The 20,013-nt window shown below is 41.6% G+C and overlaps 1 long non-coding RNA gene across 1 annotated transcript; it reads right to left on the reverse strand.

Moving 5' to 3' along the window:
• Positions 1 to 876: 876 nt before the first annotated feature.
• Positions 877 to 19,892, reverse strand: LOC129498342 (uncharacterized). The gene is made up of 3 exons (XR_008662108.1): positions 19,376 to 19,892; positions 5,042 to 5,209; positions 877 to 4,494 (listed from the first exon to the last, which is right to left on the reverse strand). It is a non-coding gene; the product is annotated as an uncharacterized LOC129498342 (long non-coding RNA).
• Between the last annotated feature and the right edge of the window lie 121 nt (positions 19,893 to 20,013).

The following is a 20,013-nucleotide window of genomic DNA, read 5'->3' on the forward strand; positions in this document are numbered from 1 at the left end:
GATAATTTATTGATTAACTCACTGAAGTAGTTAGTAAAGGTCACTCTTGCAGGGGGGAATATATATGATTTGGGAAAAAAGTGTATTCAAGGGATTCATGTTCATTTTAAACCTGGAAGTATGACTACTAATGAAAAATTGAGGCCGAAGCTTCTGATTAAAATTGATTTAAGGGTGGCCTTACCCAAAGCCAAGGAAATGCAGTAGACATTCTCAGTATCTCTCATGCTTGGTTGTTCTCCAATTAATTAATTAACCCTTAATTGTTCTGCATAAGACTCTTGTGAGCCAGGAACCTGGTGAAGGACTGCCATTTTCATGGGAAGGAACCTGAGACAATGGGATGTAAAATGATCTCTTAAGTTATAGAAGGAATCTATATTAGCACTTGGCACAGAAGGTGCATCCTCCCGGCTGCTTCTTCTGCACCATAAGGGGGCTTCTCCTGAATAAGCAGATGGTTGCTCTTTGTTCCCCATCAAAGGCAGCCTTTTTAACTTAAAGCAGGAAGGTGATTCACCAAATTATCTGCAGCCTTTCCAGACAAGCAATTACGATGCCATATAGTACCTGGGTTTCCAAATCTTGCCTATTTACAAAGGGTTTAAAAAGGAGAGAGAAAAATGGGCATATAGAACCATACAATGATCTTTATCTTCTTATGACTGGCTGCATCTGAACTGTTTATTTCCCTGCCTTCTAAAGGGATCAAGAAATCTAAAGTGGAGAACGCATTTTCAGTACGTTGTGCAGGCAATGCATCGTGAGTGCTCAGCCATGTTCACATTCTTTTTCAACATTTTTAAATCTTCTTCCAAATCATCTTGAAAGATTGAAGTAAATGAATATTTTGGTGGATATAATACACTGCTAGGCCCAAAAGCTCTTTATTTCAAGATTAAGGAGACGAAGAGAAATTACAATCAGAATAAATCCGGAAAACCGAAAGGGGTGGGTGCTCTTAATGAGTTGGCAGATTGACTGTGAAATCCCACCCTGAAAAGCAGGAACAACTTGGCTCCACAGCCTTACCTTCATTCAGATTCATGGAAGAAGAAATCAACAGTGTTTGAAGTGCCTCAGAGCAAGAATGAATGTGACAAGCACCAAGGGGATTACTGAAAGCATGAATCCAGCTTTGTGTGGCAGGGTTACTGAAATCCACTTTATTCACTTTTAAAGCATTCAGAGGGGGGAAAAAAGAAAAAAATACAGTATAAGCAGATGTTTCCTTTTCAGTGTTTTTAGCAAACAGTCTGGGCAATTGGACACAGTTGCTTCCTTGGTCCACACAAGCCATCATTGTTCTACAGGTGGTGGACTGTTGGATCCCCATGTGGGAATTTGCCCCAGTGTACTTCCTCTACCACACTCCATGGGCATTCAGGATTTAGACTTTTTGTGAATCCTGATGTTGCTAGGGAAAAGAAACCTTCCAGCTCCAGTTTAGAGGGATGAAGTTAAGGTCCCATGACCTTGGCCAAAGGATCAAATTGTCTTCCCAGCTGTAACAGGCTGAGTAGTGTCCATGCCCATCTTACCTCCATTCTTGTGTTAAAGCCCTAACCCCCAGTATTTCCAAGCGCTTTCAAAGAGGTAATTAAGTTAAAATGAGACCCACCTAGAGTGGGCCTTAATCTGTCTGGAGTCTTTTTAAGAAGAGATTAGGACACCAGAGACGTCAAAAATACATTCACAGAGCAAAGGTCACATGAGGACATGGTGGTCATTTGCAAGCTGTGGAGAGAGACCTTGGGAGAAACTACCTCTCTGAGGACTTTCAGTCTCCAGAACTATGAGAAAGTAAAAATTCTGCTGTTTAAGCCACTAGTTTGTGGTATTTTGTGAGGGCAGCCTGTGCAGACTAGGGCACCAGCTCTTGATTGTGTCTGCTGTTCAGCACTGACTTGCAATTGAGTGGACTTCCTGTGTCTAGGCATGCAGTAGGAGCTCAAAATTACTTGCTGAATGAATGAATGGATGAATGAATGAATGAATAAAATGGACATCCCTCTTCTTCAGTTTCTTTATTTCCCTAAAACATGCATAGTGATGGTGATAGTAAGATCCAGTCTTGAGCATCATGAGTATTATATTTCAAGCAGTTCCCATATAACTTGGGCTATTTTTCTCTATTATACCCAATTGGTTTGCAGTCCAGAAAATAACACAAATTAAAAATTGATGAGACAGGTCCTCTCACATCTGGCTCATCCTTTAATGGTTGGATTAGGTTGTCTTATGATTGGTATTTTATGTTAGGGGTGGGGACAGATAAATAGATAAACCAATATTCTTTATTTCCACCACTGTCCACCCCCAGAGTCCCAGTGAATGAATCAGACTCAAAGAAGTAGAACTTGGGCCGGGACCGTGCACTGGGGAGGGAGGAAGAAAGGCCAAGTCCTCGAATGCTTCAAGTACAATAAGTAGTAGAACTTTCATGATTTTCATCCTGACAACTCTTCCACTATGGACTAGATTTGACTTCTCCTTGCTCAAAAATGTCCTCAGCTTCACATGGTCACCTCCCTCCCTAGGAAATAATCTTCCACAGGAAAAGCCCCCAAGTGCCGCTCACAGGGCCAGGCTCTGGGCTGTCTATATTTCATGATTATGGAGCCAGCCTGCCACACACTCCATTAATCTCTCCAACCAGCCTCAGACTCCGACTGCATGATAAGTGTTTCCAATTTTAACCTGTCTTCCATGAGGCTTTGTTTATGTAAATGGCACTGTCTTGGGGAGCCCCGTGCCCTTTTTGTGTTCCCACGTCATTTCCATTTCATCATTACATTATTTTTCATTTGCGACTTCTCATTGTTGATTTGCCTACATCCTGCATGCCCTTTAGGTCAGGAGCTTGTGAAGGCACACCTGACGTTGCTTGCTGTTCTTGTAACCTGTCCTCAGGTGTGAGCAGAGAGTGCCTAATAACTAAGTGATGGGCTGGGAGGTGCCGTTCATTGTCTGTCTCTACCTTTGGTCCTTCTGCCCATCTTTAGTACTTGTATTCTTGATTTTCTTTCCCCTTGATGGTTTTTTCTGAGCTGTCACTCTAGTGGAGCACATCAAAATGGACAAGAATGCCATTGAGAGGTAAGCAGACAGGGAGAGCGTTTGATGTTTTTAACTTTGAAATGCTGTGTGCCACCAGGAAAAGCCAATAGGATAATTTTAGCTGTACGGTGGGTGAGGAACACACCACACAAGGGATGTGTGAGCTCACAAGAGCAGCCATTACAAGAAGAACTAAGATGGATGCCAATAAAGGGAGAGAAAAGGGGGCATTTCTCCCAGCCAACTGTCAGACCCAAAAACCGGGGGTGCCAGGGAGGAAAGCCCTGACAAAATAAAGGAGACGGAGGCTGATGGCAGAGAAGCGGAGCAAGACATCTAGAAAGTGCCACTGGAGCCAGTCTTCCTCTTCTGCCAAGGATGCTCTGCACTGCTATGCATGGACCACTCCCAGAACCTGGGACACCGAACAGCGGGCTCAGGTACAGAGGATGACTGGCCGCAGGGCTCCTCCTTGCCGATTAGAATTTCCTTCTGTGACCTAGAATCAAAGAACTTATCCTCTAGTCTTTTTCCAATGGAAAAGAATCATGGGATGTTAGAGCTACAAGCAAGTTAGGAGGTTCTCTGGTATACCACAGCTTGTCATTTCTGGGTTTGTTTTCTAGTATGCTTTTACTGAGACAGAACATAGATAAAAATGCACAAATCATGGGTGGACAGCTCAGTTTGTGTTTCATTGTACTGACATCACGAGCACCCAGATTAGGAAGTACAACATCCCCAACACCCTCAAAATCCTCGCTAAGCCCCTTTCCATGGGCGACACCTTCCTACTCCAGGTTATCTTGATTTTTAATACGATAGATCTATTTGCCTGTTTTTGAAATTTATATAAATGAAACAAAACAGTGAGGCCTTCTTTATAGTTGGCTGCTCTAACTCCACATTATGTTTATAAGATGTATCCCTGGTGTTGCCTGTAGTGATAGTTTGTCCATATCTGTCATCACGTAATATTCCATTATGTGAATTTACATCTTATTCAATGTCTTTATCCATTATACTTTTGAAAGCCATATGGGTCGTTTCTAGTTTGGGGCTATTACAAATGGCACTCTGAACAGCACAGCATGTTTGCTGTGTTGCTATCTCTATTGAATTTGCATGTAGATAGGTGGATTTGCTGGGTCATAAAATATGCCTATCTCCAACTTCAGTCGGTACAATCAAATAGTCTTCCTGGAGTGGCTGTACTAATTTGCACTTCCACCAACAATATTTGAGCATTCCAGTAATTCCACATGTGGTGTTGTCTGTCTTTTCCATTCTAGCTCTTCTGGAATGTGTGTTATAGTTTGCTTTTGAGATTCAAGGATTTGCAGTAAGGAAGCACCTGGCTGGCTCAGCTGGTAGAACATGGTGCATCTTGATCCCAGGGTTATGAGTTGGAACCCAATTGGGCACAGAGTTTAACTAAAAAAAAAAAAAAAAAAAAAAATTAGAGTAAGACTCTTTTTCCTTAGAGGAAACATTCAATACATGGTTAGTATATATGCCTTTGGTTTCTGATGCCTAGTGCCAGAGCCATCTACAGGACTCTATTAACCGGGAACTATTTAATGCCTAAAATGGAATGCTGCAAAACAAGTGTGAGGCCTTCAATGAGCTCACACTCAACCTGGGGAGATAAGAATCCCACATATAACACTAACAGGCCACATCAAAGTCCCAAAGTGTTTGGGACTCATGTTAGAACTCTCTTAATGTTTGTTAAATATTGGGTATTAATTCTTAAATGCAAACAGTAGAACCAGTACCTGAGTACAGAGAGGGGAGACATGAAAGTGTATATGCTGGGAGAAGCTTCAGGAATGAAATGGGACTTCAGCTGGGCCTTTAAGTGTAAGATATTTGCAGGTGGAGAAAGCTAGGAAAATATTTCCTAACATTTTCCAGGCAGATGGGCATGTACACTCATGTGTATATAACCCTGAGTAAATGTCTTAATAGCAACACTTACCGAAATTGCCAGCACCTCGAAGAGAGTCTCAGGGATCAGCTCATTGAATGCTTCAGAGAGTTAGTGCCATCCTTTAGGTTTCAGATTGTCCTCTTATATCTTGCTTTAGCTGTGACTTCAGTCATTTAGACCGAAAGGGCAAATTGGGGAAATGGCAGGAGGGAGGGGCTGTATTGAAAAAATGATTCATATACTGTCATCCACTGTTCAGAGTGGAAATGGATTCCACCGAATCTAGTCCCCATCTCAGATTTTGAAATATTGAATTAAATCTCTCATTTCTTGAAGGCACTCAAAAAGTAGAAATGTTAGCACAATTACATGTCACTAGAAAGGTCTCTAAGATTCATTTAACTGGGTGGGTATCTCTTCTAACCTCTTCAGTTGAAATCTGACAGATAAGGCAAATATTAATTTTCACTTTTTGTGTTTAGGAAACAAGACCTTCCAGACATCTCCTACAGAGAAACTACATTTCCTGGGTCTTGCTTGTAACTAGGTGAGCCCATAAAACTAAGTTCTGTTCAAAAAGATGTAGATAGAAGTATAGTTTGAGACTTTTGAGAAGCCTACTTAAGAGACAGTGAGATACACCACCTCTCCTTCCTTCCTGCTGCCAGGAATGTGGATATAATAGCTGGAACTCCAGCAGCCACTTTAAATCATGAGGTGATCTTTTGAATGGAAATGGAAAAACAGAGCAAGAAGAGCAAAACAATAGAGGGAACACTGACCCATGAAGACTTTGTGGACCTGCCCTACTCAGCTGTTTTTCAGTTGTATTTTATATAATACATCTCTGTGAGTTCAAGCTACCACAAATGAATCTCTGCTGTTAGCAGTAGAACACGATTCCCCACTGATGCAGATGGAGAGAAATGTGCGATCCATCTTTCCCAACCTATAGATTAAGGCTAATCAGTGGGTCCTGATGGTGTTCCCTCTCCATAGGAATCCCAGTGGAGAGGGATATGCACCTAGCCCCATGTTTGGTTCCCTGCACTACTCATGAATGTCACTATCTCTTCAGTTCAGGATTGATCTCAGGAACTGGGGAAAATAAGAAATATCTCCTCACATAAGACTGCAGACCTCTGTTATGACCTTTATATTAGAGACGCTCCTGGCCTTTGAGAGAGTTATCCAGAAATGTGAGAAAACTTTTCGTCTAGAAAGTTCAGGTGGAAGTTTGTATTTTCCAAAGTGAACACAGGAATACCTCTGGTCCCACGTGAATTTCAAGATATTTTCTGCTTCTGGGGTGCTTGAGTGACTCAGTTGGCTAAGCGTCCCTCTCTTGATTTTGGCTCAGTTCATGATCTCAGGGTCATAGTGTTGAGCCCCACGTTGGGCTCTGCACTCAGCATGGAATCTGCTTGTCCCTCACCCTCTGTTCCTCCCTCTGCTTCTCCTCCACTCATGTGTACTCTCTCTTAAATAAATATTATCTTTAAAAAAAAAAGAAATTTTCCACTTCTCTCATCAAGAGTAGAGTCTACGTCCTCTTCCTTTGAACCTGGTCAGGTCTTTGTGACTGTCTCAATTAACGGATGATGACAGAAGAGATTTTATGTGACTTTGAAGGCTGAATCATAATGGTAACACAACTTCTGTCTGGCACATATGCTCTCTCTCTCATTCTCCTGCCACATGCATTTCTAGTTCTGAGCTGTCATGCAAGAGGTCCACTCCCCTGAAATCACAGTGCTGAACAGACCACACACAAGGAGACAGAGATGCCCAAGAATATCAGGCACTCCAGTCCTGCAGCTGTTTGAGTCTTGCCAACCCCGGTAGGGGACATAGGAGTGAGGAAGTCTTCGAGATGATTCCAACCCTGCCACTGTCTGATGTGAGGTATCTCTCAAAGAGCTGTCTAGCTGAGCCTAGTCAACCCTAGAGAGCTGTGAGAGAGAATAGTCAAATGATTATTGCAGTCTCAAGCAACTAATTTTTAAGATGATTTTTCATGACTATAGAAAACCAGAGCAGCCTAACAGCTTAGGTCAGGCTCTGAGGTGCCATTCATTCCTGCCCCACATTCCAGGCTTAGATACCTGCAGAAGTGTCCCTGGTCCTTCCCATTTCACCTGAACTCCCCCAAGGATGAGGACTCACCACCCTGAAACAGCCAGCCTTATTCTCAGTGAGCTCTACAAAGTGAAACCTATCTCCCTGTGACTTCTACCTCCTGGTCTTTTTTTTTTTTTTTTTTTTTTTTTAAGATTTTATGTATTTATTTGAGAGAGAGTGAGAGAGCATGAATGGGGGGCGAGGGAAGAAAAAGCAGGCTCCTTACTGAGTAGGGAGCTGGATGTGGGGCTCAATCCCAGGACCACAAGATCGTGTCCCAAGCCAAAGGCAGACCTAACAAACTGAACCACCCAGGTGCCCCTCTACCTCCTCTTAACTGAGAGCACTGGGACTGTTCAGAGCAAGCCAGGTTCCCCCTCCACAAGCAAACTTTCAATTATATAAAGACCTCTTTTTTTTCTTCTTATGAATTTTTGTTTCTCTAAATTTTGCTTTTTTTTTTTTTTTTCCTTTTCGGTGTGTGTTTAACTGCTTACCCAAAGCCCCTGAGGAGCTAGGAGAAGAAGTGATGAGAGGCAAAAACTCTCTGTAAAGAAATCTTCAGAGGGGGATCCCTGGGTGGCGCAGTGGTTTGGCGCCTGCCTTTGGCCCAGGGCGCGATCCTGGAGACCCGGGATCGAATCCCACATCGGGCTCCCGGTGCATGGAGCCTGCTTCTCCCTCTGCCTGTGTCTCTGCCTCTCTCTCTCTCTGTGACTATCATAAATAAATAAATAAAAATTAAAAAAAAAAAAAGAAATCTTCAGAGGGCAGTGATGTAATAGAAGATAAAAATCAAGATTTTATATGAATATTATGTATTCACTAGAATTATAATTATGCAATATAAGTATATAAAATAGACCATGAAGTAATACCCCTCCATAGAAACATTATATTAGAAGTGTGATTTTCTGCTTGGTTTTCAAAGTTTCCTATACTATCATTAAATTACCTCCAAAGAAAAATAAATAAATAAATAAATAATAACCTCCAAAGAAGAACATGGTGTGTTGTGGCCTAAGGAAGGCAGAGATGCTAATGCTGAAGAGATGTCCTGCCTGCCATATGTATGTGCCTCACTTTAGCTCTCAAAGGCTTTCCCTACATCCACAAAGATATAAAATGATTGTATTCATGCCCAGTCAGCCTGCTCAAGGTCAGCTGGACCATCTAACCTTTGGCCAGCTCCCAGAAAATCAGTTTACCCAAAACAAGTAAACTAAGATTCACTGTTTCCAGACTGTCCATAGTTTTTCTCTTTCCTTTCTCCTTTCCCTCATAAATCCTCTTCCTGTCTTGGTTTATTAACAGCTTTGGATCATCTCCCTGGCAAAGGGTCAATTTGCATGCAAAAAAACCCTAAATATATCTGAATATTTTTTTTTACTTTTTTTAGCATTAAAAGAAAGTCAGCCTGGCTTTTCATTTTCTAGCATCAAAGATAAAAAGAAGCTGATCAGCACTATTTATTCCAGTTTATTTAACATTGCTTTCCAACTCTAACATTCTGCCATAGTCCACTCATTGTTCCTGAATATAACCTATGAATGCCTTACTTGTCTATTTATTCCCAGAGCTTCTTCTATGTGGTTTTCTTTGAGCTTCCAAGCTCAAATTCTCCCACTTCTCTGCATTCCACAGAGCCAGGGTATGTACCATATTTCATAAAGCACCTCTTGGATCAGTTACGCTTCTGAAGTGTCTTCTCTGTTCAACAAGTTTGTCATGCCTGTGAGAGTGGAGATAGTGTATTGCACACGCCTGCTGCCCCCACCATAGAAAGCATGCGCTTAATACATATTTTTTATTCCAATAGAAAGAACTTTTCTGAGTCAAATACAACCATGAGAAGAAATGGAATCCACCTTTTTAAGCACCTACTATGCGTTAAACTTGTAGTAGGTTATTTCCTATTACTTTATTTCATATAATCCATATGCTTTGACAGCATCCTCCTTAGGCAGGAGGGGCAAGAGAAGCCCCTCCCAGTCCACGGGGCCAAGTGGTTGTAACAACCAGAGCCTATATCCCTTTCTTTCATAGATTATGCTCTGGATCCATCAGAATCCTCTGTCTAAATGGCCTGGGTCCCCTTTTTAGGGCTTCCACAGACCTCTTCACACCCAAGCACAGACCTTGTCCAAGGGGTAGCCTGTAGGTGACTTCTTGGGGAAAGGGCAAGGGCAAATTAAGGAGAGAAGAATAGAGCTTAGACTTGCCAACAGGACTCCAGAGAGTGAGAGAGCATTTTCCAGTCTTCCTCCTTTATGTGTGTACATATACATCTGAAAGCTAGGAACTGCTAGTCACAGAACAGGAGTGTCACTACTTATACCACTTATACCTCATCCATTCAGCTCTTTCATTGGAAAATACCACATACTCTGTTCAAAGGGTCCATGACCATCAGGATGGAACCAAACGTTACTGCTGGGATTATGCTATGTGAGAACAGGAAGGAGCACTGAAGAAACCATTAGGGGTAGCCATTCATTTCATAGATAAAGACACTAAGGCCCAGCAAGGATAAGCTGATTGTTCAGCATACACAGCCAGTAGCCTGAACCAGGGCCTTGACTTCAGGGATGTGCTGTAGCCAGCTTGTTCCAGCTTGTAAGAAATCAGTTGTTAAATTTGCTGGAATTTTTCAAGCCTGTGACCATGGTAGGAGTATTTACACCACAGGAATTGGCTTTCTTCTCTCCTCCCCCTGGAGAGCTAATTGTTAGACATTTACTAGAGCAGCATTGGCCTTGATTTTCTTTCCTATGACTTGAGACATTGAATGGAAGCTTCTTAGGCTTTAGGCTGTTCTCATCAGCCAGTTATCCTGCATTCCCTTGCTTCTCACTTTGCTTGAATGATTCCTTCATCATAGGGCTTCCTGTCCAGATTTCCCCTCAGAAATCTCTAGACTTGTCTATTCAACTATCTGCTTGACATCCCCACCTGGGCATGTCACTGTCATATGAAACTTGACCTATTCAAAATAAACACTGGATTCTCCAGCTGCTTCCTCCAGTCGGCTTATGCCTCAACACCATTCACTACTCCTCCAAAGATGTGCATTGGAACCTGGGAAGCATCCTTGGTTATTCCTTTTTTTTCCCCTTCATACTGTGGGATTCAATTATGCCCCCCAAAATGTGAGCTGAAGTCCTTACCCCTGGTACCTGCGAGTGTGACCTTGTTTGGAAATCAGGTCTTTGCAGATGTAATTAGCTAAGATGAGGTCACATTGGAACAGGGTGGGCCCTTCATCTAATCTGACTGGTGTCCTTATAAGAAGAGGAGGAGAGACACAGAGAAAGACCCAGGGAGGCCACCATATGATGGTTGAGGCAGAACAATGTAGCTACAAGCTAAGGGACATCGAGGATCACTGGCATCACCAGGAGGTAAGAGAAAGACATAGAGTAGATTCTCCTCTAGAACATTTAGCGAAAGCATGGCCCTGTGACATCTTGATTTCAGATGTCTCTCCTCCAAAACTGTGAGAGAATAAGTTTCTGTGGTTTTAAGCCACTTTATTAGTGGTAGTTTGTGTCAACCAAGAGGAGAGGCAGAACTGAAATAAAACGAAAGCATTTATTTGGGGTCTCAGAATTACAGTTCGGGGAGCAGAGATTCAGGTAGTAAACTCACATTATGTTGCACTAGGGAACAGAAGTTAGGAGTTTTTAAAGATGAAATGCAATGCTTATATAGGTTGTTTATGAAGATTTTGATTCATGTTGGTGGCAGAAAACATCTCGGTAGACATAAATGGTTGCTAAGGCAGTCACTAAGCAAAAGTCTGTTACTGAAGCAAGTTGCAGAGTCCTTGGAATATTTAGGATTTGGACCCATTCAAAAGTTCATGGTTCTACCCAGTGAGAACGTGCAAAGAGCCCATTTCCTTAATGGCCTCCTGGTTCCATTTTAAAACCCCTTGATATAGCTGCCTCCATTTTATTTCACTTTTCACAATTATTACAGCAGCCATAAGAAACCAATACATCTCACAATCTCAACCCTCTCCATGTTCAATCTACCGGCAAGATCTCTCAGTTACATCTCTAAATAAAACCCAAGTCTGTCTTCTTCTCTGTTACCATATTAATTTAGGCCACCCTCATCGTCAGCATGGCTACTACTACCATTTCCTACCTGGTCCAGACTTTACTCCTCCAATTCATTCAGAAAGATCCATTCAAAGCCTCAAATCATGTTACTCTCTTCTTAAACATGTGATTTCCACTGCTCTTAGTATAGTGTTTGGATGTCTTAACATGGATTATAAAATAATACCTGATCTTTGAAACTCACCCTCCCCCTCACTCTCCCTACTCCAGCTCCAGCTGTTTTGTTGTTGTTGTTTTTAGTTCCTCAAATTTGGCAAATCCCTTTGCAGGAAGTATTTACTCTGCCTAGGGAGGTCTCCATTGTCCCCCTCCTACTTACTACCTTTCTAACTGCCTGCTCTTTATTACCTTCAGTTCTATAAAGTCTTTCCCTCCATCTTTGTGTTTTTCCTTTCTTTCTTTCTATGGAAGATTGCATTTTTGATGATAGTCATAAATAAGATCTGCACATCACCTACCTTCTGAGGGCCCAAGACACTGTGGCTCTGAAGACAGCCCAAATATCCTCAGAAGAGTACCCTCAAGGGAAACAAGTTTGACCCCTATGCCATCATCAAGCCCCCTGACCACTGGGTCAGCCATGAAGAAGACAGAAGACAACAACACACTTCTACTTTTTGTGGATGTCAAAACCAACAAGCACCAGATCAAACAGGCGTTGAAGCTCTATGACATTGATATGGTCAAGGTTAACACCCTGGTCAAGCCTGATGAAGAGAATAAGGCATATGTTCAACTAGCTCCTGACTATGATGCTTTGGATGTTGCCAACAAAAGTGAGATCATCTAAACTGAGTCCAGCTGGCTAATTCTAAGTACAAAGTTTTTCACCATTTAAAAAAAAAAAAATATATATATATATATATATAGTCAGATATATATGACTATAATATCTCCCTTCCCACAAGCTTTCACCATTAAAAAATATATATATAGTCATATATATATGACTATAATAATATCTCCCTTCCCACAAGCTTTCTACAGTGTGAATTTGCTATTCCCACACCAAGAAATGGAATCCAGTTTCCTTTTTCTTGAATCTAGGCTGGCCTTAGGACTCCCTCATTAACCAACAAGAAATTGCTTAAAGTTTTGTCGTGTGACTTTCCAGGCTAGGTTAAAAAAAAGTCATGAAGCTTCTGCTAATTTCCTTGAGACATATGGTCTGGAGGAACCTGGCCCCTATGTAAACAATCCAACTCCCCTGAGACCACCAGGCTGGAAACACCATGCATGGATGCTCCAGTTTCCAGTTCCATGTGAGCTCAGTCTTTTAGCTACTCCTAACACCAAATGTATGAATGAAGCTGGTTGGATCCTCTACATCACCCCAACCACCAGCAGAGTCCCACTGAGTGACTACAGTCACTCCAGGAGGAGTAGAAGAATCACCTAGCCACACCTAGCCACTCTCTGGTCAATTCTTGACCAACAGAGCCGATGAGACATAGTCTCAATGCAGTTTGTTACGCAGCAATGGTATTGGGAATATCCCCATAGTAGCTCTTCACAAGCATTTATTTATTGGTCTGACACTTCTAAGAGATCAGAAGCTCCATGAGACCCGCTAGCACATCTGTGCTGCTTACAATCACATCTTCAGTAGCTAGCACAGAATTTTCTAGCCATTCAATAAGGACAAGATTACCCCCAAAGTTTTACTCCTGTTTTAAGCTATTTAAAGCTTATCATTGTACAAAGATTTCTGGGATACCCTCTGCTGAATGAAGCAAAGGGGGAGCTCTTCCACTCTTAGTCACCTGTAATGAAATCTGACATTTGCAATTTCAGTCACGAGGAAATAACTTATAACTAATTTCTTTCAGACTTCTAAACTGACCAGTCTGACTTAGAATCTTCTACTGAACTGACAAAATGTATTATGTTATATTAATATCTTTCAGAGGCTGAAGTAATTTGGTAACATTAAATGTTAGAAAGCAGCTTCCTATTAAACGTGGAAAAATAAAAGCCTGATTAAGGAGAGACTTTTCCATAGCAATAAGAGATAAATATTATTTCCTATTTTTCAACATCCATTTTAATAAACTCATTAACCTATGTGATATGATGTTTCTGCCAGTGGATGTTAGGGAAATTTACAATAGTTGAACTGATCCCCATTCACTTTAAACAAAATAGAGTAGGAAGTACTAGCCTCATTTACATAACTGTTTTGGATTCCCTAGACAGAAATAATCTCCAGGGTTGTCATGTCCAAAAATAATCTGCAATTCAAACTAGAGGCTTCATTTTTTTCTTTTCAACTTCTTTGTGATAAGAATCTTAACTGTCTGATGTTGTTAAATCTTGCCTGAACTGTTTTATACATATCTTGGTCTCTTGTTGCAAGATGATTCTGACCACTCTAAAATTAGAGTATGAGCATGACGATTCTTTATTTTTTTAGAGCCCATCTCTTAAGATATGTGGAAATGCTACCAACCACAGATTCTTCTCTCAGCTAGGCCTCAAGATATTTTCTTATATAGTCATCTAATATATGTGCCCAATAAGTCTAGGATTAAGTTACTACATAAATGTCATTCAAAACATGGCTACAGTTGACCCTAATGTGGAGGTTAGGGGTGCTGAACCTTCTTGCAGTTGAAAATGCACATTTAACTTTCAACTTCCCCCAAATTTAACTACTACTGTTGATCAGAAGATTTACTGATAACACAGTTGATAAACATATTTTTATGTTATATGTATGATATATGGTATTCTTACAATAAAGTAAACTAGAGAAAGCTATTAAGAAAATAAGGAAGAGAAAATACATTTACAGTGTTGTACTGAATTTATTAAAAGTAATCTGTGTATACATGGATCCACATGGTATAAACTTGCGTTGTCCAAGAGCCAATTGCTGTTATAAATTGATTACTTTGATTTCCCATCAAAAGTAATGAGCCATCTCAGCTACATAACCTCTTATGCACTCAGAGACAGTCCCAAATTGTGGACCTACTCATGTAAAACTCTTGGACTTTCTTTTTTTAAAAAAATATTTTATTTTTTTAACTAATCTCTGCACTCAAAATGGTATTCAAACCCACAACCCTGAGATCAAGAGTTGCATGCTCCACCAACTGAGCCAGCCAGGCATCCCAACTCTTAAACATTCTAAGAATTATTTCTCAGAGATGGTTTCAATTATTATATAAGGCAGGATTGGTTATGCTATGTCACCTTAACAAATAACCCCTAAGTCTCAGTTAATTATTTCTTGCTTATGTTACATGACCAATTTGAAGTGGCATATGTGTGTAGGGGGGGGTTCTACCCATTGAAATCACTCAGTCACATAAGCTTGACAGAGATCCCATCTTGGGATGTGTTTCCAAGATCACAAAGCCAGGAAAAAGGGCACTTGACAAATTGTACACTAGCTCTTAATGTTCCTGCCTAGGGGTGATGTGTATCTCATGTCCTCAGACTTCAGTAGCCAAAACATGTTACAGTACTGTGACAATTTTCAAAGGATGTGGAGAAGTGCAAGCTCTCCATGAGCCTGGCAGGAAATAAGAACCAGAATGTTTGTGCACCGATATAATGGTTACCATGAACAAGGTGACTCTGAGCCTCACGAACGGTGAAGCAATCTCTCTCTTCAGTATGGCGTATAAATTCCAGACTTTGTCACTCTCACCTAAGATTTATTTCTAAATGGCCAGTGGAAGGCAGTTAAAATAAAGCTTCAGAGAAATAGTACTTCCTTTGAAAGAAATAGTTGATTTGTGTTTGCATAAGAAGATAGTATTCTGAAAAAAATAAAAAAAAAAGAAGAAGATAGTATTCTGTATCTGATAGTAGCTCCGTGACTTCAGAGCTAATTATTGTGAGATACCGGATAGTCTGTGGATTAATTCTCTTAAAGAGGAAATGCTTTGGATCTTACTTGTCAAACTATCATAAGGGACCATCAGCATCAGCATCACCTGGAAGCTTGATATAATTGTAGATTCTTAGGCTGTATCCCAGATTTACTCAATCAAAATTTGATTTTAACAAAACCCTTAGGTGATCCATGTGTACACTAATGTTTGAGAAGCACTGGATTAAGGTATCTGGGGTATGTCCATGAAATCGATGATATACCATGTGTGAGATTCCATAACTGAAGTCCAACATTTAAAAAAGAACTTTCCTTTTTTAAATTTGGATTTTTCCAATTGTCATAGGGCTGAGACTCAAAAAAATTTACGGTTTTAAATCATAGAAGCAAAACAACGTACTCTACTTAAAAATTGTTATCTGCATAACGTTTTGCTTGTTAGGTGGCCCTAATAAGTCTGGCATCTTATTTTTCCAGTCTCAAAGAGAATGGCAGTTGTGCGACATTATTACCTCAAGGGAGGTCAGAAGACACCATGCTGAGCACAACTTGCACATATCATAATACTGAGCAGTGAGAAGTTCAGGTCCCCCTCCTACCCCATCCCCACACATTTCTTTGGATTAATTATCAGGTCTTCAAAGGCAAACTACTGCTTCCAAACTTTAAGGAATGCGTATATTATCATAGCTTAACTTAGATTCCACCTGTCAGGGGGAGATGCTATTATTCTTGTGGATGTGAATGACACCTCGTTATTAATATTGACACAGTAGTACATATCAGAAGTGATAGTCACTTCTGGTTTTTTTTTTTTTTCCCTGAAAACAAGAATATTGGGGGATCCCTGGGTGGCTCAGCGGTTTAGCGCCTGCCTTTGGGGCAGGGCATGATCCTGGAGTCCCGGGATTGAGTCCCACATCAGGCTCTCTGCAGGGAGCCTGCTTCTCCCTCTGCATGTGTCTCTGCCTCTCTCTCTCTCTCTCTCTCATGAATAAATAAAATCTTTAAAAAAAAAAAAAAAAGAAAAAAAGAATATTTCCAAAAAGAATAAAATGTAAAGGCTGAAGTGAACTGAAATAATCACACAAAATGATTTCCTCCCCAAATTGCAAGGGTGGGGTGCTTTTTAGGAAGTTTTAGCAAACAATCTCAACCAGCTAGGAAAAGGTAAACCTAATTTAGTACTCAACAATAATGTCTAGGTTTGTTTAATGCTTGTTGTGAAAATAATTTCACTCTACATAAATTTCTTAATATAATCGCCACCTGGGGAGAGAAAGAAGCTACAAACAAATCGTCTTACACTTTTTGGCTCCATCTCACATAAATAAGCTAAAATTTATCCACCAGTTTTATGATGCATTTTCCTGTAAACATGGCTTCATCTCAGAACTACTGCAGCAAGACACTGAAAACATTTAATGAGAGACATAAAACATGTACAGATAAGGTAAGTAAATATTTGTATATTCTGAGTCACTAAGAGACACCTCAGTTATCATCCTTGTAAGTTAGATGTCTTGACACAGTTTTATTCCCAATTGTTTGTAGACATTCTTCTGCTACTGCTAAAATAAGTGAATTTCATCATTAGTAGACACGTAAAGCCTGGCTACGGTGTTATAGCGCTGCCTCTGGGTTTGGTTTGATAAAAAACCTGTTCCACAGGAACGTAAATCATGTTGCTTAACTGGAATGTGAGAGACTAGACTGAGCAGAACTCCGAGGAATACCATTTGCTCTTCTATTATTTTAGAAAAACATGTAAGGTTTTGACACTGATTCCTGATCTGACCCTCAAGAGGTGAATTTAGCTCTAAAGGAATGACAGTTGTGATACAGAACTCAGACTTGTCCAGGCCCCCGATGCGCAGCCAGCCGATGTCTGAGACACCAACTCTGAAGCAAGGAGAGCTTTGTTATCAGAAGGGCAGCCCAAGGAGAAGGCAGGGGACCATTCCCAAAGCTGCCTTGTACTGTTGAGCCCAGTGACAGCTTTTGTATGCTTGGGGAAGGAGGTGAATACACAGGGGAGGGTGAAGGTTTCTTGAAAACTTGACTGGGGGGTGGGACCTTGAAACAATCTGGAGATATGCCTTCTTTCAGCCAATGAAGCCCCCTTTGGGACCTGGCAATCAGGTAAGCAGTTAAGTTCAATACAAATGTTAGCATCATAGGGTCCCTGTTGGCTTACTACATTCAGTGGGTAAACAGGGGGTGGGAGTGGAAACAGCAAAGTTAATGGTTGATAAGAGGCACAGAAAAGATAAATAAGTAGGGAACAAAATGGAACGTGGAGCTAAGTTAATAATGCAACTAATGCAACTATAGTTCTGCTTATGCTTTTAAAGTAGGTCCAGGAACCAGGTGTCCAGCCTCAGCTGCCTTATAATACATCTGACCAAGGTTTAGATATTCTAATGCTCTTAACACAGTTCTATAACCAGGCCATGCAAGGCTTCTCACAAAACCAGAAAAGCTCCTCTCTCCCCGTCATTCCTTTCTCACTCCTGTTTTCAATTACTGGTTTCTCAAAATCATTCAGGAAACTATGGAGGACCGTTAATAGGCTATTGGAAAGCCCAGAGCAACTGCCCAAGGACAGGCAAAATGCACTAATTCTTTTTAAAAGAACCTGGGAAATAGCCTGCAAATCATTGTCACTGAGTTGGCATTAGATGATTTCTTTCTTACGGAGTAATGTATAGTAGCTATTATTTAGTTGTTAATGAAACGTGCTGCATAGTCTGTCTTTAGGGTCTCTGTGTTTTCTGTGGTATTTTCTTCTCATCTTTGCAAAGTCCTACCTCATTCTCTTTCAATGGTTATGATGAGTTCTTGGCCAGAAACAGTTGCATAATACTGTCAGGTTATAGCTTATTTTCAGAGAAATAGTTTGGTCATCTTCAGTAGCATTAAATGGAATGAATTAATTGTTCAGATGCCCATATTAATGTGCAAGGCAGCCCTTCCTTTGTTATTCAGAAATTATTTTCATTTTATTTAGTTTATATTCTCTTTTAATGTGTCAAGAATATGCCCTTTATATTCACTCATATTTCCTTAACTAAGACAGGACTACTTACATTTCTTCTAATATATATATGAAAATAATGCTTTTCTGTGATTGTGTATCATCACGTCCTACACTTAAGTGCATCTTTGTAGACTATCACATTTGTTTAGTGCTGCCTAATTTTCCATGAAGCTTCATTCACTCATTCAATACATGTTTATTGAGTATCAGTTACTTAGGGTACTTGAGTGAACAAAGTAGACAGAAATCTCCACCTTTAAGGAGTGTACATTATTTTCAAGTTGTTGCAACTTCAGGTGATCTTTTAAAAAATAAAAATCCCCAGGACGCCTGGGTGGCTCAGGGGTTGAACGGCTGCCTTGGTCTTAGAGTGTGATCCCAGGTCCAGGCATCAAGTCCCACGTCAGGCTCCCTGCAGGGAGCCTGCTTCTCCCTCGGCCTGTGTCTCTTCCTCTCCCTCTGTGTCTCTCATGAATAAGTAAATAAAATCTTAAAAAAAAAATAAAAATAAAAATCCCCATTTAAAAACCCAACCTATTTGGCTCCTTCATTCGTATGTACAAATCATAACCAGAATTTAGATATAACATAAAACATATATTTTGTGTCCGACGGTGTGTTCACCACTTTACATTTAGCTAGCTCACTTAACCCTCACAGTAGCTGCAAAAGGAGGTACTACTATGATCCTTAGTTTACAGATGAGGAGAGGAGGCTCAGAGAGAGTACTTAAGGAGAAGCAGGAAAATTAATAAAGAGACACCTCACTCAAGTGGGCTGGGGAGGTTAGAAAGGGGAGTACCACTCAATGTCAATGACAGGAAGAGCTGCCAGTCACAAACTCCAATTACAGACCAAACTACAGAATCCCCCCTGGTGAAGAATCCTCAATTACAGGGCCCAGCAGAAAAAAGATGTACACTGCATCTCCTCCAAGAAATTCATGACCTCTGCCAGTCAGCCAATGAGAAACCCTCATGGCTCTGAGATCTTGCCCTTTTCCAATGGATTGTCTTTCAAAACGACCCCTTCCAATTTCCTCCTTCTGCCCCATGAAGATAACTTTCCCTGGCCGTGTTTGTGGGGTTCACCGATGGTTTGCCTGAACCTTGCTTGTCTTGAATTTCACCATTCCCTGCCATTCCCCACTAAATCCACTTCTCTGCTAGCAAAATAAATTTCGTTCTCAAAAAAGTCTATCGGAAGACACAGGATTAGATCCCCCTTGGCTTGGAACAGCCGTTTCATACCTCAGATGATACTCCACATGCCTTTGGGGAGTAGAGGGATGACTGCAGGCGCTTTCTGGATTCCCACTTAGTTAAGCATCAACAACTCGTATTATGCTGGAGCAATCTAGGCGTTTTGTGGGGAGTGAAGATGGGGAGGGTGGCAAGGAGCTTTGCTTTTCACCCGGCGAGTGCAGCGGGGGCCTGGGGTGCTTGCCACCTGGGTGCTGTCTGCTCCGGGAGGTGGTTCCCGCGGCGGGTGAGCGCGCGAGGGAGACCGCCCGGAGCCGCCCGGGGTTCAAGCCCAGGCCCCGAATGCGGAGGGAGCCGCTGCTCTCAAAGGGAAGTTAACCCCGAGGCCCCCGGAGCCCCGAGAAGGGCGAAACCCAGGAAACTTCCCGGGCGGCTGGCATGAGGAGCTGCCTGTAGAACTATACAGGATCTTTCCTTTGCGTGGGGTACAGGTGCACGAAGCCGTGGCTGGCTGAGGAGTCACCGCCCCTCCCTCCCGCCTCGCCGCAGGACCCCGGGGCGCGGGTTCAAGCTTCTTCCCAGCCCCGACCCACCCCTCCCGCCCGCGCGTGCGCAAGGAGATTCCCAGCTGCCGCCCCTGGAGCGGGAGCGCATCGATCGACTCTGAGCTCGACTGCTCGACTGCT

This window comes from Nyctereutes procyonoides, unplaced genomic scaffold (assembly GCF_905146905.1).
Source record: "Nyctereutes procyonoides isolate TBG_1078 unplaced genomic scaffold, NYPRO_anot_genome, whole genome shotgun sequence".
Taxonomy (NCBI): Eukaryota; Metazoa; Chordata; class Mammalia; order Carnivora; family Canidae; genus Nyctereutes; species Nyctereutes procyonoides.